Genomic DNA, 10,807 nt, shown 5'->3' on the forward strand with positions numbered 1-10,807 from the left:
TAAGTATGTATTGTATACATATTGTATACATATTGTTTAGGGCAGCCGTGGCCTACTGGTTAGCGCTTCGGACTTGTAAGCGGAGGATTGCCGGTTCGAACCCCGACCAGTAGGCACAGCTGAAGTGCCCTTGAGCAAGGCACCTAACCTCTCACTATATATATACGTATGTGTGTGGACATTCCTCCTCCTCCATCACTAACCCAGTGTCTCTTTAGTTTGAGACTGTGACTTCTGGTCTCTCCTGCATGTACTTCACCTCCAGCTTACAGCTTAATGATGTTTGAAACCCAGATGTTACCCACCGCCCATGCAGACTTCCACAGCAGTGATTCATCAGCGCACACACACTTTGGAAATACACAACGCAAACACAATCTCTCTCCCTCTTGCATGCACACACATACACAGAGAGAGACTTGGACACAGAAACACACACACACACACACACATACATTCAGGTACTTGCTTTCCCATCGCTCACAGCACAGTGATGCTCTGAGTGTGGGTGTGTGACGAGAAAGACCAAAACCTTTTTTCAACAGTGTGTGTGTGTTATGGTATTAATCTCTATAATGTCTATAATGGTTTCTGTGCACTGCCACCTCTTGATGTCCCACCACCCACATGTACACAGTTTGCTGTCACAAATAAACACATTCCCACACACACACACACACACCACAAACACACACACACACACCACGAACACACTCACTCACTCACATACTTCAGTGTTATAATGCAATAGTGTTCCTTCCTCCAGAAGGCCAGGGGTTAGCGGTGTGTACCTGTGACAGCAGGGTGTGTGGCTGGGGGGTGCCTGAGCTGCTGGGAGGCACACACACACACACACACACATACACACACACACACACAGGGGTTAGTGGTGTGTACCTGCGACAGCAGGGCGTGTGGCTGGAGAGTGCCTGAGCTGCTGGGTGGTGCAGTCCCAGTCTCAACCCATCTGGTGAGCAGTTGTGTGCTGGGGGCCCGCGGCACTCATTCTCACTTATTCTCGCCTCTCCTCTCCTCCTTTATTCTCCTCTCCTCTCCCTTCATTCCCTCTCCTCTCCTCCTTTATTCTTCTCCTCTCCTCTCCCTTCATTCCCTCTCCTCTCCTTTATTCTTCTCCTCTCCTCCTTCATTCCCTCTCTTCTCCTCTCATCTACTTACTTCTCCTCTCCTCTCCCTTCATTCTCTCTCCTCTCCCTTCATTCCCTCTCCTCTCCTCCTTTATTCTCCTCTCCTCTCCTCTACTTACTTCTCCTCTCCTCCCCCTTCCGCTCCTATCCTCATCTCCTTTCCTCTACTCTCCCTTCTCCTCTCCTCCCCCCTTCCGCTCCTATCCTCATCTCCCTTTCCTCTACTCTCCCTTCTCCTCTCCTCCCCCTTCCGCTCCTATCCTCATCTCCTTTCCTCTACTCTCCCTTCTCCTCTCCTCCCCCTTCCGCTCCTATCCTCATCTTCTTTCCTCTACTCTCCCTTCTCCTCTCCTCCCCCTTCCGCTCCTATCCTCATCTCCTATCCTCATCTCCTTTCCTCATCTCCTTTCCTCTACTCTCCCTTCTCCTCTCCTTTTCCTTCCTCTCCTATCCTCATCTCCTATCCTCATCTCCTTTCCTCATCTCCTTTCCTCTACTCTCCCTTCTCCTCTCCTTTTCCTTCCTCTCCTATCCTCATCTCCTATCCTCATCTCCTTTCCTCATCTCCTTTTCTTCTCTTCTCCTCTCCTTTCTTCTTTCCTCTCCTCCCATCTCTTCTTCTCTCCTCGCTCTGTTCCGCGGCACTCATTCTCACTTATTCTCGCCTCTCCTCTCCTCGCTCTGTTCCTTTTGCCTCCCACAAAGCGATTTCTTAGCAAAAGCAATTAGGATGAGCTCTTCGTTGTCACATCCCGGCACTTCGGTCTGCCTCACCACAGATGCTAAGTGCGGGAGACGTCAAATAGCACCATCGAGTCCGAGGGCCAAGTGGAGCACTGGGAGACGTCAAATCACACCATCCAGTCCAAGGGCCAGGTGGGGCACTGGAAGGACGTTTAGTGCTGCCGAGTTTATAAATATGGAGCTTTTGAGGCTGAATTCAAAGGCTGCAATGACATCTGTAAGGGGTGAACTTTAAGCTACATTAGGCAGGTGTGTAGATGTTTTTAGGGAATGAGTGGGTAAAACGGGGGTCACCTGAGAAAGGTTAGATGGAGCTTTTTAAAATGGACTGGTTTTGTAAAGTGTTCCTTAAATCAGTTTAATCTGTTGTAAGCTTATGTTTAGTAATATGATAAATATCTAACATATCTATAAATATGATCAATATTAACATCAAACAAATATACCTCCAAGGGCAGGGGTGGTGCAAATGGTACGATTCCAACCATATTTTAGATATACGGAGTAGATGTGTTAAATTCCTAATGCTATAGGTAGGAGATTTCCCACAATCAACAACCAAGCCTATTTACCATCAAAAACATAAAGTACCAACAAAGCAACCTTCGTGGGCAAAACAACATCACCAACATAACAGCCTTCAAGAGCATTCAGAGAGATTATCAAGCAGGCATCTGCTTCCTTCATCTGTGTTTCCCATGACACCTCCAGACAGCTCAACAGTGGTGTCTGGCATCCATATACCAAGTTCAAGCACCTACAGACACCCAGGGCCAGTCATATCCCGACTCCTACTCTCACCAATACACCTAGTTCAAGTACCCACAGACACCCAGGGCCAGTCATATCCCAACTCCTGCTCTCACCTCATCTCTCCATCGTGTCTTTGCCATCTTTACTGTCCAATCTCTCAATAAAAGCCAAACATCCCAAAATAAACATTAAAGATATACTGTATATCCTGGTGCTCATCCAGCATGTTTGTGACCTAGGAAATGACTCCACAACTGTGGTGATGCACCATCGTCTTGAGTTACCCCTAACAACTGAGCTGAGTTATGGTTCAATCAGTTTGGGTTGGGTCCCAGATGGGCTGAGAATATTAGGCTGTGACACACCTTAAATCTGACTCACCATGAACTCCACTGCGTGCGCAGGCTCTCCACCAACCAGTGGCATACTCCATCTCTCACACACACACACACACACACACACACACACACACACACACGCACATCCCTCATGCCTGCCAACCAGTGGAAATATCACTGTCTCCACGCCTGCCTCTGCCAAGACTCCTGCGCCTGAAGATGTGTGTGTGTGTGTGTGTGTGTGTGTGTGTGTGTGTGTGTGTGTGTGTGTGTGGGGGTGGTTGACAGCTGACCTGAAGCAGCAAATGACACATATTCCTGCATGGCAACTCCTCCACCCCCCCGCTCCCCCACCCGCCCCTCTCACTCCCTCTCTTCCCTAAGAAGCAGGGGGGGGAAAATCAAAGATTGCTGAGCCAGGCAAAGCCGGAGTGCATCAATCTCCACACGTGGCGGGGAGTCAGATCTCCCACCTCCACTCGATGGATCACTCCAGCCTGCCGGAGGCAAACGCAGATACAGCAGCACAGCACTCTTGGAGAGGTCCCTAAGAGAGAAAACAAAATGACTAGCAGAGTGGAATATTCTAGAACCCTGGAAGTGTTCTAGGCCCCGTCCCCACTAACACCATGTCCTAACAGAATCCAAGCGAACGACTGTCAGTGTTATCTGTCTACACCGAATCTGTTAAATATGCCCTTCTATTGCATCATATTTCTCATTAATACAATTAAAAATTCATTTAAAATAGCGACAGAAAGAAAATAGAAACGGGGCATCCGACAAAAGTTATCTCAAAAACGCTGCTCGCGACGCTTGTAGTCAGGACACTCCAATTGAAAACAATGGAATTAAACGGATTTTATCGCTAATGTTCGCTCGCATCGTGTTCTGTTAGGACATGGTGTAGGCCAGGCAAATATATACCCATGAATATTTCTCGGTTTATCCCTTCAGTCCACATTAAAACGGCGTATAACAACACTGAAGACAAACGTTGTCTGAGGTGTTGACATTTGAAAGCGCTGGATTTAGGTGGTTGTGTGTACAGTGAAAATGCAAAGTTACAGATACAGTGATTGAAACAACATAAAGCAAATCAAACATCACAATTATAGGATTCTAGAACATGTGTAGACTTGGGGTGCGTTTGTAAATTGCCACTCCGAGCGCTCCGAGCACACTCTGAAATTTTTTAACTGTTCATAAATTCGGAGCGTGGATCACTCTCGGAGTGTCCAGAGTGTACTCTGGGCACTCCAGCTGAAGGGACGGAGTGACAGAGCGTGACGTCACACAGTAGGTTGAAAGGGAATAGATTGTAGCAGGCTAGTGCTAAAAACGCTTTCAAGTTGACATTACACGCTAACTGTTGTTATTTAGTAGGTCAAAATAATTACACACACAGTGTTCCTCGTCATCACTATCAAGAAGCTTTCGCAAAAGTGGAATTGAGCTCTGAATGACATAAACCCTGTTTCACAAGTGCTGTAGTGGCTTCCATATTGTAAACCATACTGTCTGTAATCTGAAATAACTGTTCGTAAATTCACAGGGGGTTAGAATGCTCATCTTTTTCGAACTTCAGAGCATTCTATTTTTCAGAGTGTCAGATTGAATTTATAGAACAGCCCTACAATGGAATTAGAAACATACACGCATATGCTGCCTTTGATGTACAGCATATGGAATCTATAGGCATTAAGCAATCATTGTAAAACCAAGCCCACATAACTGACTTTTCTTTGTTATTCGTAAACTGTCAAATGAGAGCAAGCGAAAAGAAAAAGACATGGCTTTTAATAACTCAACTGCCTTGGGTTAACAATGACACTGATAGTATATTGTACATCAACTTGGAATAAAAAGCTTGCCACAGGAAATCCTCTGGGACTTCTTGTCTGTGCCTGCAGTTTGGTGATGAGCCTGAAAAGTGATTATGCGCCGCAGCCAGCGCTGATTCTGTGTGCTTTTAGCTGTATTCTCAACAATGACATAAATCTAAATCGCCTTCATTAGTCTAATATGATGTATCCTCCAAGGACAGATCAGTCCGCTGTTCAGATGTAAGCTCCTCTGATAAGGCTGACAGAACTGACCTCTAAAATCTCTCTCTCTCTCTCTCACACACACACACACATACACACACTCTCCCTCTCACTCTCTCTGTTTATCTATTCATTTCCCCCTTGCCTATCTCTCTTTCTCTGTCTCTCTCTCTCTTTCACACACACAGACACTCTCTCTCTCTCTCTCACTCTGTTTATCTTTTCCTCTCCCTCTTTCCTATCTCACTCACCCCCCATAATTGCTGGTTTCTATTAAAGAGTCACATCAAATAGTCTCTGTCAGGGTATTTCAAGAACAGCTCTGAACTCGGTGCATAAAGAACAAAGCATGGCATGATACTCCTCCTCTGAGGAGGGAGGGGGCGTCCGCCATGCTGAGAGCTCCTCACGAGCGTGTTTAAGTGTCAGTGTGGATGCTGGGGGAGCAACGCAGAACAAGGGAGGAAGAGGAGGAAGGAGAGAGGAGGCCATGAGAAGAGATGGTTGATGATTTGTGGGATGCTGGTTGATGATTTGTGGGATGCTGGTTGATGGTTGGTGGGATGCTGGTTGATGGTTGGTAGGATGCTGGTTGATGATTTGTGGGATGCTGGTTGATGGTTGCTGGGATGCTGGTTGATGGTTGGTGGGATGCTGGTTGATGATTTGTGGGATGCTGGTTGATGATTTGTGGGATGCTGTTTGATGGTTGGTGGGATGCTGGTTGATGGTTGGTGGGATGCTGGTTAATGATTTGTGGAATGCTGGTTGATGGTTGTTGGGATGCTGTTTAATGGTTATTGGGATGCTGGTTGATGGTTATTGGGATGCTGTTTAATGGTTGTTGGGATGCTGTTTGATGGTTATTGGGATGCTGGTTGATGGTTATTGGGATGCTGTTTAATGGTTGTTGGGATGCTGGTTGATGGTTAATGGTTGATGGGATGCAGGATGTGTTGTACTGTGCCGTGCCGTGCCGTGCCGTGTTGAGTTGTGTTAAGTTGTGTTGATTTGAGTTGGGCCATGCTGTGTATGTTGTGCTGTGTTATGCTATGATGTACTGTGTTGAGTTGAGTTGAGTTGTGGTCAGGCATGTGGTCAGGCATGACTGCAGACAGAGAGAGCTGTGCTTTGTGCTCTTCCCCAGCTGAAGAGCACATTGGTGTGTGGTTAGTGTAGAGGCCATGTGTCTACAGGCGCAAGGGGAAAACCTAGCCAAGAATTAAGCCTGTGTAGGAGAGGAGAGCTGAAGGACACACACACACACACACACACACACACACACACACATAAACGCACACACACACACACACATAAACACATGCACACACACATGTACACACACACACACCCATATACACAGTAACAGACACACACACACACACACACACACACACACACACACGTACATGTAGACACACAAATACCCACATACACAATAACAGACACACATACGCACACACATAAACACACATGTGTACACATATACACACACTCCCACAGTCTGATGATTGAACCACTGACTGAATCTGTGAAATAGCTTTGTGTATAAGCCCTTGTGCCGAACAGTAGGCCTGGCCTCTGTCTTAAGTCTGCCCAGTGAAGAGCTTTGGAGGATTTAGCCTGGTCTATGGGGGACACTAATGGTGTGTGCAGCCACTGGAGCAGGCAGACAGGCACACCGTCAGTCAGTCAGGCAGGCAGTCAGTCAGGCAGGCAGGCAGGCCTGGGGAGACTAGCATTACAGTAATGCTGCCGAGGAGTAAGGGGGCACACTTACAACACACACACACACACACACACACACACACACACGCTCTTTGCCACTTTCCCTCTATCACACACACACACACACACACACACACACACACACACACACACACACACACACACAGACACACACACACACACACACACACATTCAAGCAAGCTCTTTCACTCCATTCTACACAAACATAGACAGAAACACACACACACACACACACACACACACACATACAAACACGCACCAACACACACACACACACACCATACACACACACACACACACACACACACACACACATACAAACACGCACCAACAAACACACACACCCCACACACATACAAACACACACACACACACACACACACACACACACACACATACATACTGTACAAACACACACAGGCACCCACACACCCCCATAAATGCACGCACACTCACACACAAAGAAACACATGCCAAGCGTCTCTGTCTCCCTCTCTCTCTCACTCTCTCTCTTATTGTTGTCACCAGGGTGCGATTTGTGTAAAACCAGAGGCGGGATGATTTTAAATAAGTTTGTAACCCCAAAAAAAATAAAAAAATGAACAAACGATTCATAGCCTAGTAATGTCATGGCTAATAATACCCTATATTATTTTTGCCACCTTTGTAACATTTTAGTTTTAGTTTACCGTGGTGTATGACTTTAAACAGCGAGTGTGCTTGGTATGATGATCAGCTCCTCTAATGCAGGGTAGGACTACGTTTTGACAAGCATACAAATTCACTTTGTTCTTGCCCCATCTGAAATGACTTCTCTACTTTTTGCTGCCTCCATCCTTTTCTGTATTTGTTGTGTAAAAAAACGTTGTATATGATGGCACTGAAGTCTTAAGTTAGTGAATTGGCTAACAGTGTTAGTTGGTAACCTAATAGTCTACACATTGCGCTACACTCTGCGTAGGCTACGTGCATTCTCTCTCCTGCTGATTTGCGTTCAGTAGCCAAGTGCGTAATATTGCAAAAGTTGAAAAAATAAATGTGTTTATTGCAGCCTACAGAAAATAAATAGCCTATCATACTGTCAGTTAGGCTAATTGCCTACAGTGCAGTGAAGAGTTTGGAGAGTAAAGTTATAGGGCAACTTGAAGTTTTATGAAAATAATTTACGAACCAGAACATAAAGACCATGAAGCTTCTATTTCTTGCAGCTGTTAAAACACCCGCTAGATAGTTTAAATACCCACCAACATTCGTTTTTGCAGTACAGATTATTTCTAAAAGTTATTTGTCTACTACTGGCTGATTTATCAAACGAGTGCTTTCTCGTTCGTCCTCCGCAAACTACAGGTGTTTCGGTAGAGAGCCATTGAATAAGCGATGCCAAGCAATTTCTGTAACACTTTTTGTGACATTCAGCAAATATCTCCTCATTTAATGTAGGTTCCTTCGGACAATAGGCCTACGTTCTACTCTACGTGCAGTTGTCCTCCATCTCAGTTGCATCAGTTTTCTAATTTTGAAGGTTCTAAAACACTATTATGCTTTACTGAATCCTTCTCGTTTTCTTTCATTTGTCCAGCTAACTTTTCCATTGAACCTAGCCATTTATGATGGATTTCACACTCGACATTCTGAAATGTCCTGCACGATCAAGGCCAAATTATCACGAAGCCACTGTGTCAGCAGCATCAGTGCTGACGGTGACAGTGCGTTTCTGATGTCAGATTATTATGTAGGCTAGCCTACTAGACTGTTCTCACGTTGCAGCTTTTACTTATATGAAGTAGCATTAATCAATATGAGGGGCAGAGGGGATAAATGTTGTCCCCCGACGATAAAAATAATTTAGCAGAGGTAGGGATAGGAAAACCAGAGGGGGGGAAATCCTCACCATCCCCCCCTACAAATCGCACCCTGGTTGTCACTGTTGTTGTGACATCAATATTGTTGTCATTGTTATCGTACTCTAGAGAGACCACATAGGCCTAAACATGGATCAAAAGCTTGAGAAGTGACAGAAAATAGTTAACCTGATGCCATTCTTAAGCAATTAAGCTAGCTGAAAACAAAGAGAAATGTGAAATTGGAGTTTCTCACTTGTCCAATAGAATTTATACTTTGGTTTAGACGTACAAGAGTAATATTAGTAGCTCAGTGGTATAAAACCATGGTTGAGGAATTCCCATAGACAGTGTACTTGATTGTGTTAAGGGCATGGCATTGACTACCCATGATGCCATTGCAGTGTTACCATTGACTACAAAATTGATTAGTCAATGGTAACACACTTTCTCTCTCTCTCTCCCTCTCTCTCTCCCTCTGGAATAGAGAACTGCGGCCATTTTGTCGTATTTCGTTTCCTTATGTAGTGCCTTGGCATTTCAACAAATCTCTCCCAAGCCATTGCCTTGAGACCCACTCCATTGTATTATCAGTTTGCCATCTGACATCCTGATCCCCACATGCGTTCTTGATGCGCATTAGTGTTTCATTCTCAACTCTTCAGTATAATTTGAGTCCATTAGTGGATGAATAATTAATCAAGCTGCAAAAGGTATGTTTGTTTCAGTCTTTGCCTTCTTCCAAAAGCCCACAGCAGTTGTTTTTTTTGTCATCCTAATCTCTCCTTTTGTTTATTGTTCTGTGTCCTTTTCCAATCAGTTTCCCCACAATTATTTTCTCTCTCTCAGTTTCTCCAATATCACTTTTTTCACTGTGTTTTAATACTGGGTATTTATTTGAAGTGTATCTGCAGAAACTGAAAGAGGAGCAAACTACAGTAAGAATGCCATTGTGAAATCACTGCACATATGACAGATGCAGAACTATGTAATGTAGGGGCTGGTGGTAGGGGTAATGAAGTGGGGATGGTGGTAGAGTGTGGGGGTGGTAGGGTAAATGTAGTGGGGGATGATGGTAGGGTAATGTAGTGGGGGGTGGTAGGGTAATGTAGTGTGTGTGGGGGGTGGTAGATGGAGGGTGGTAGGGTAATGTAGTGGGGTATGGTGGTAGGGTAATGAAGTGGGGTGGGGTGGGGGTAATGTAGTGGGGTGGTAGGGTAATGTAGTGGGTGGAGGTGGTGGTAGGGTAATGTAGTGGGGTATGGTGGTAGGGTAATGAAGTGGGGTGGGGTGGGGTAATGTAGTGGGGTGGGGTGGGGTAATGTAGTGGGGGGTGGTAGGGTAATGTAGTGGGTGGGGGTGGGGTAATGTAGTGGGGGGGGGGTAGGGTAATGTAGTGTGTGTGGGGGGTGGTAGGGTAATGTAGTGGGGTGGGGTGGGGGTAATGTAGTGGGGGTAGGGTAATGTAGTGGGGGGTGGTAGGGTAATAGTGTGTGTGGGGGTGGTAGATGGAGGGTGGTAGGGTAATGTAGTGGGGTATGGTGGTAGGGTAATGAAGTGGGGTGGGGTGGGGTAATGTAGTGTGGGGGGGTAGGGTAATGTAGTGTGTGTGTGTGGGGTGGTAGGGTAATGTAGTGGGGGGTGGTGGTAGGGTAATGTAGTGGGTAGGAGTCGGGTTTGCACACAGTAGTCTGAAAAGGTGTGACTTTGATTCTCAGCTGCCACCGCTGTGCCCGTGAGCAGGGCTCTTAACTGTGCTACTGTGCCCTTGAGCTACTGTGCCCTTGAGCTACTGTGCCCTTCAGCTGCTGTGGCCTTGAGCTACTGTGCCCTTGTGCCGCTGTGCCCGTGAGCAGGGCTCTTAACTGTGCCGCTGTGGCCTTGAGCTGCTGTGCCCTTGAGCAGGGCTCTTAACTGTGCCGCTGTGGCCTTGAGCTACTGTGCCCTTGAGCTGCTGTGCCCGTGAGCAGGGCTCTTAACTGTGCTACTGTGCCCTTGAGCTGCTGTGCCCGTGAGCAGGGCTCTTAACTGTGCTACTGTGCCCTTGAGCTGCTGTGCCCGTGAGCAGGGCACTTAACTGTGCCGCTGTGGCCTTGAGCTGCTGTGCCCTTGAGCAGGGCTCCTAACTGTGCTACTGTGCCCTTGAGCAGCTGTGCCCTTGAGCAGGGCTCCTAACTGTGCCGCTGTG

Source organism: Alosa alosa, chromosome 12 (genome assembly GCF_017589495.1).
Source record: "Alosa alosa isolate M-15738 ecotype Scorff River chromosome 12, AALO_Geno_1.1, whole genome shotgun sequence".
Lineage (NCBI taxonomy): Eukaryota > Metazoa > Chordata > Actinopteri > Clupeiformes > Clupeidae > Alosa > Alosa alosa.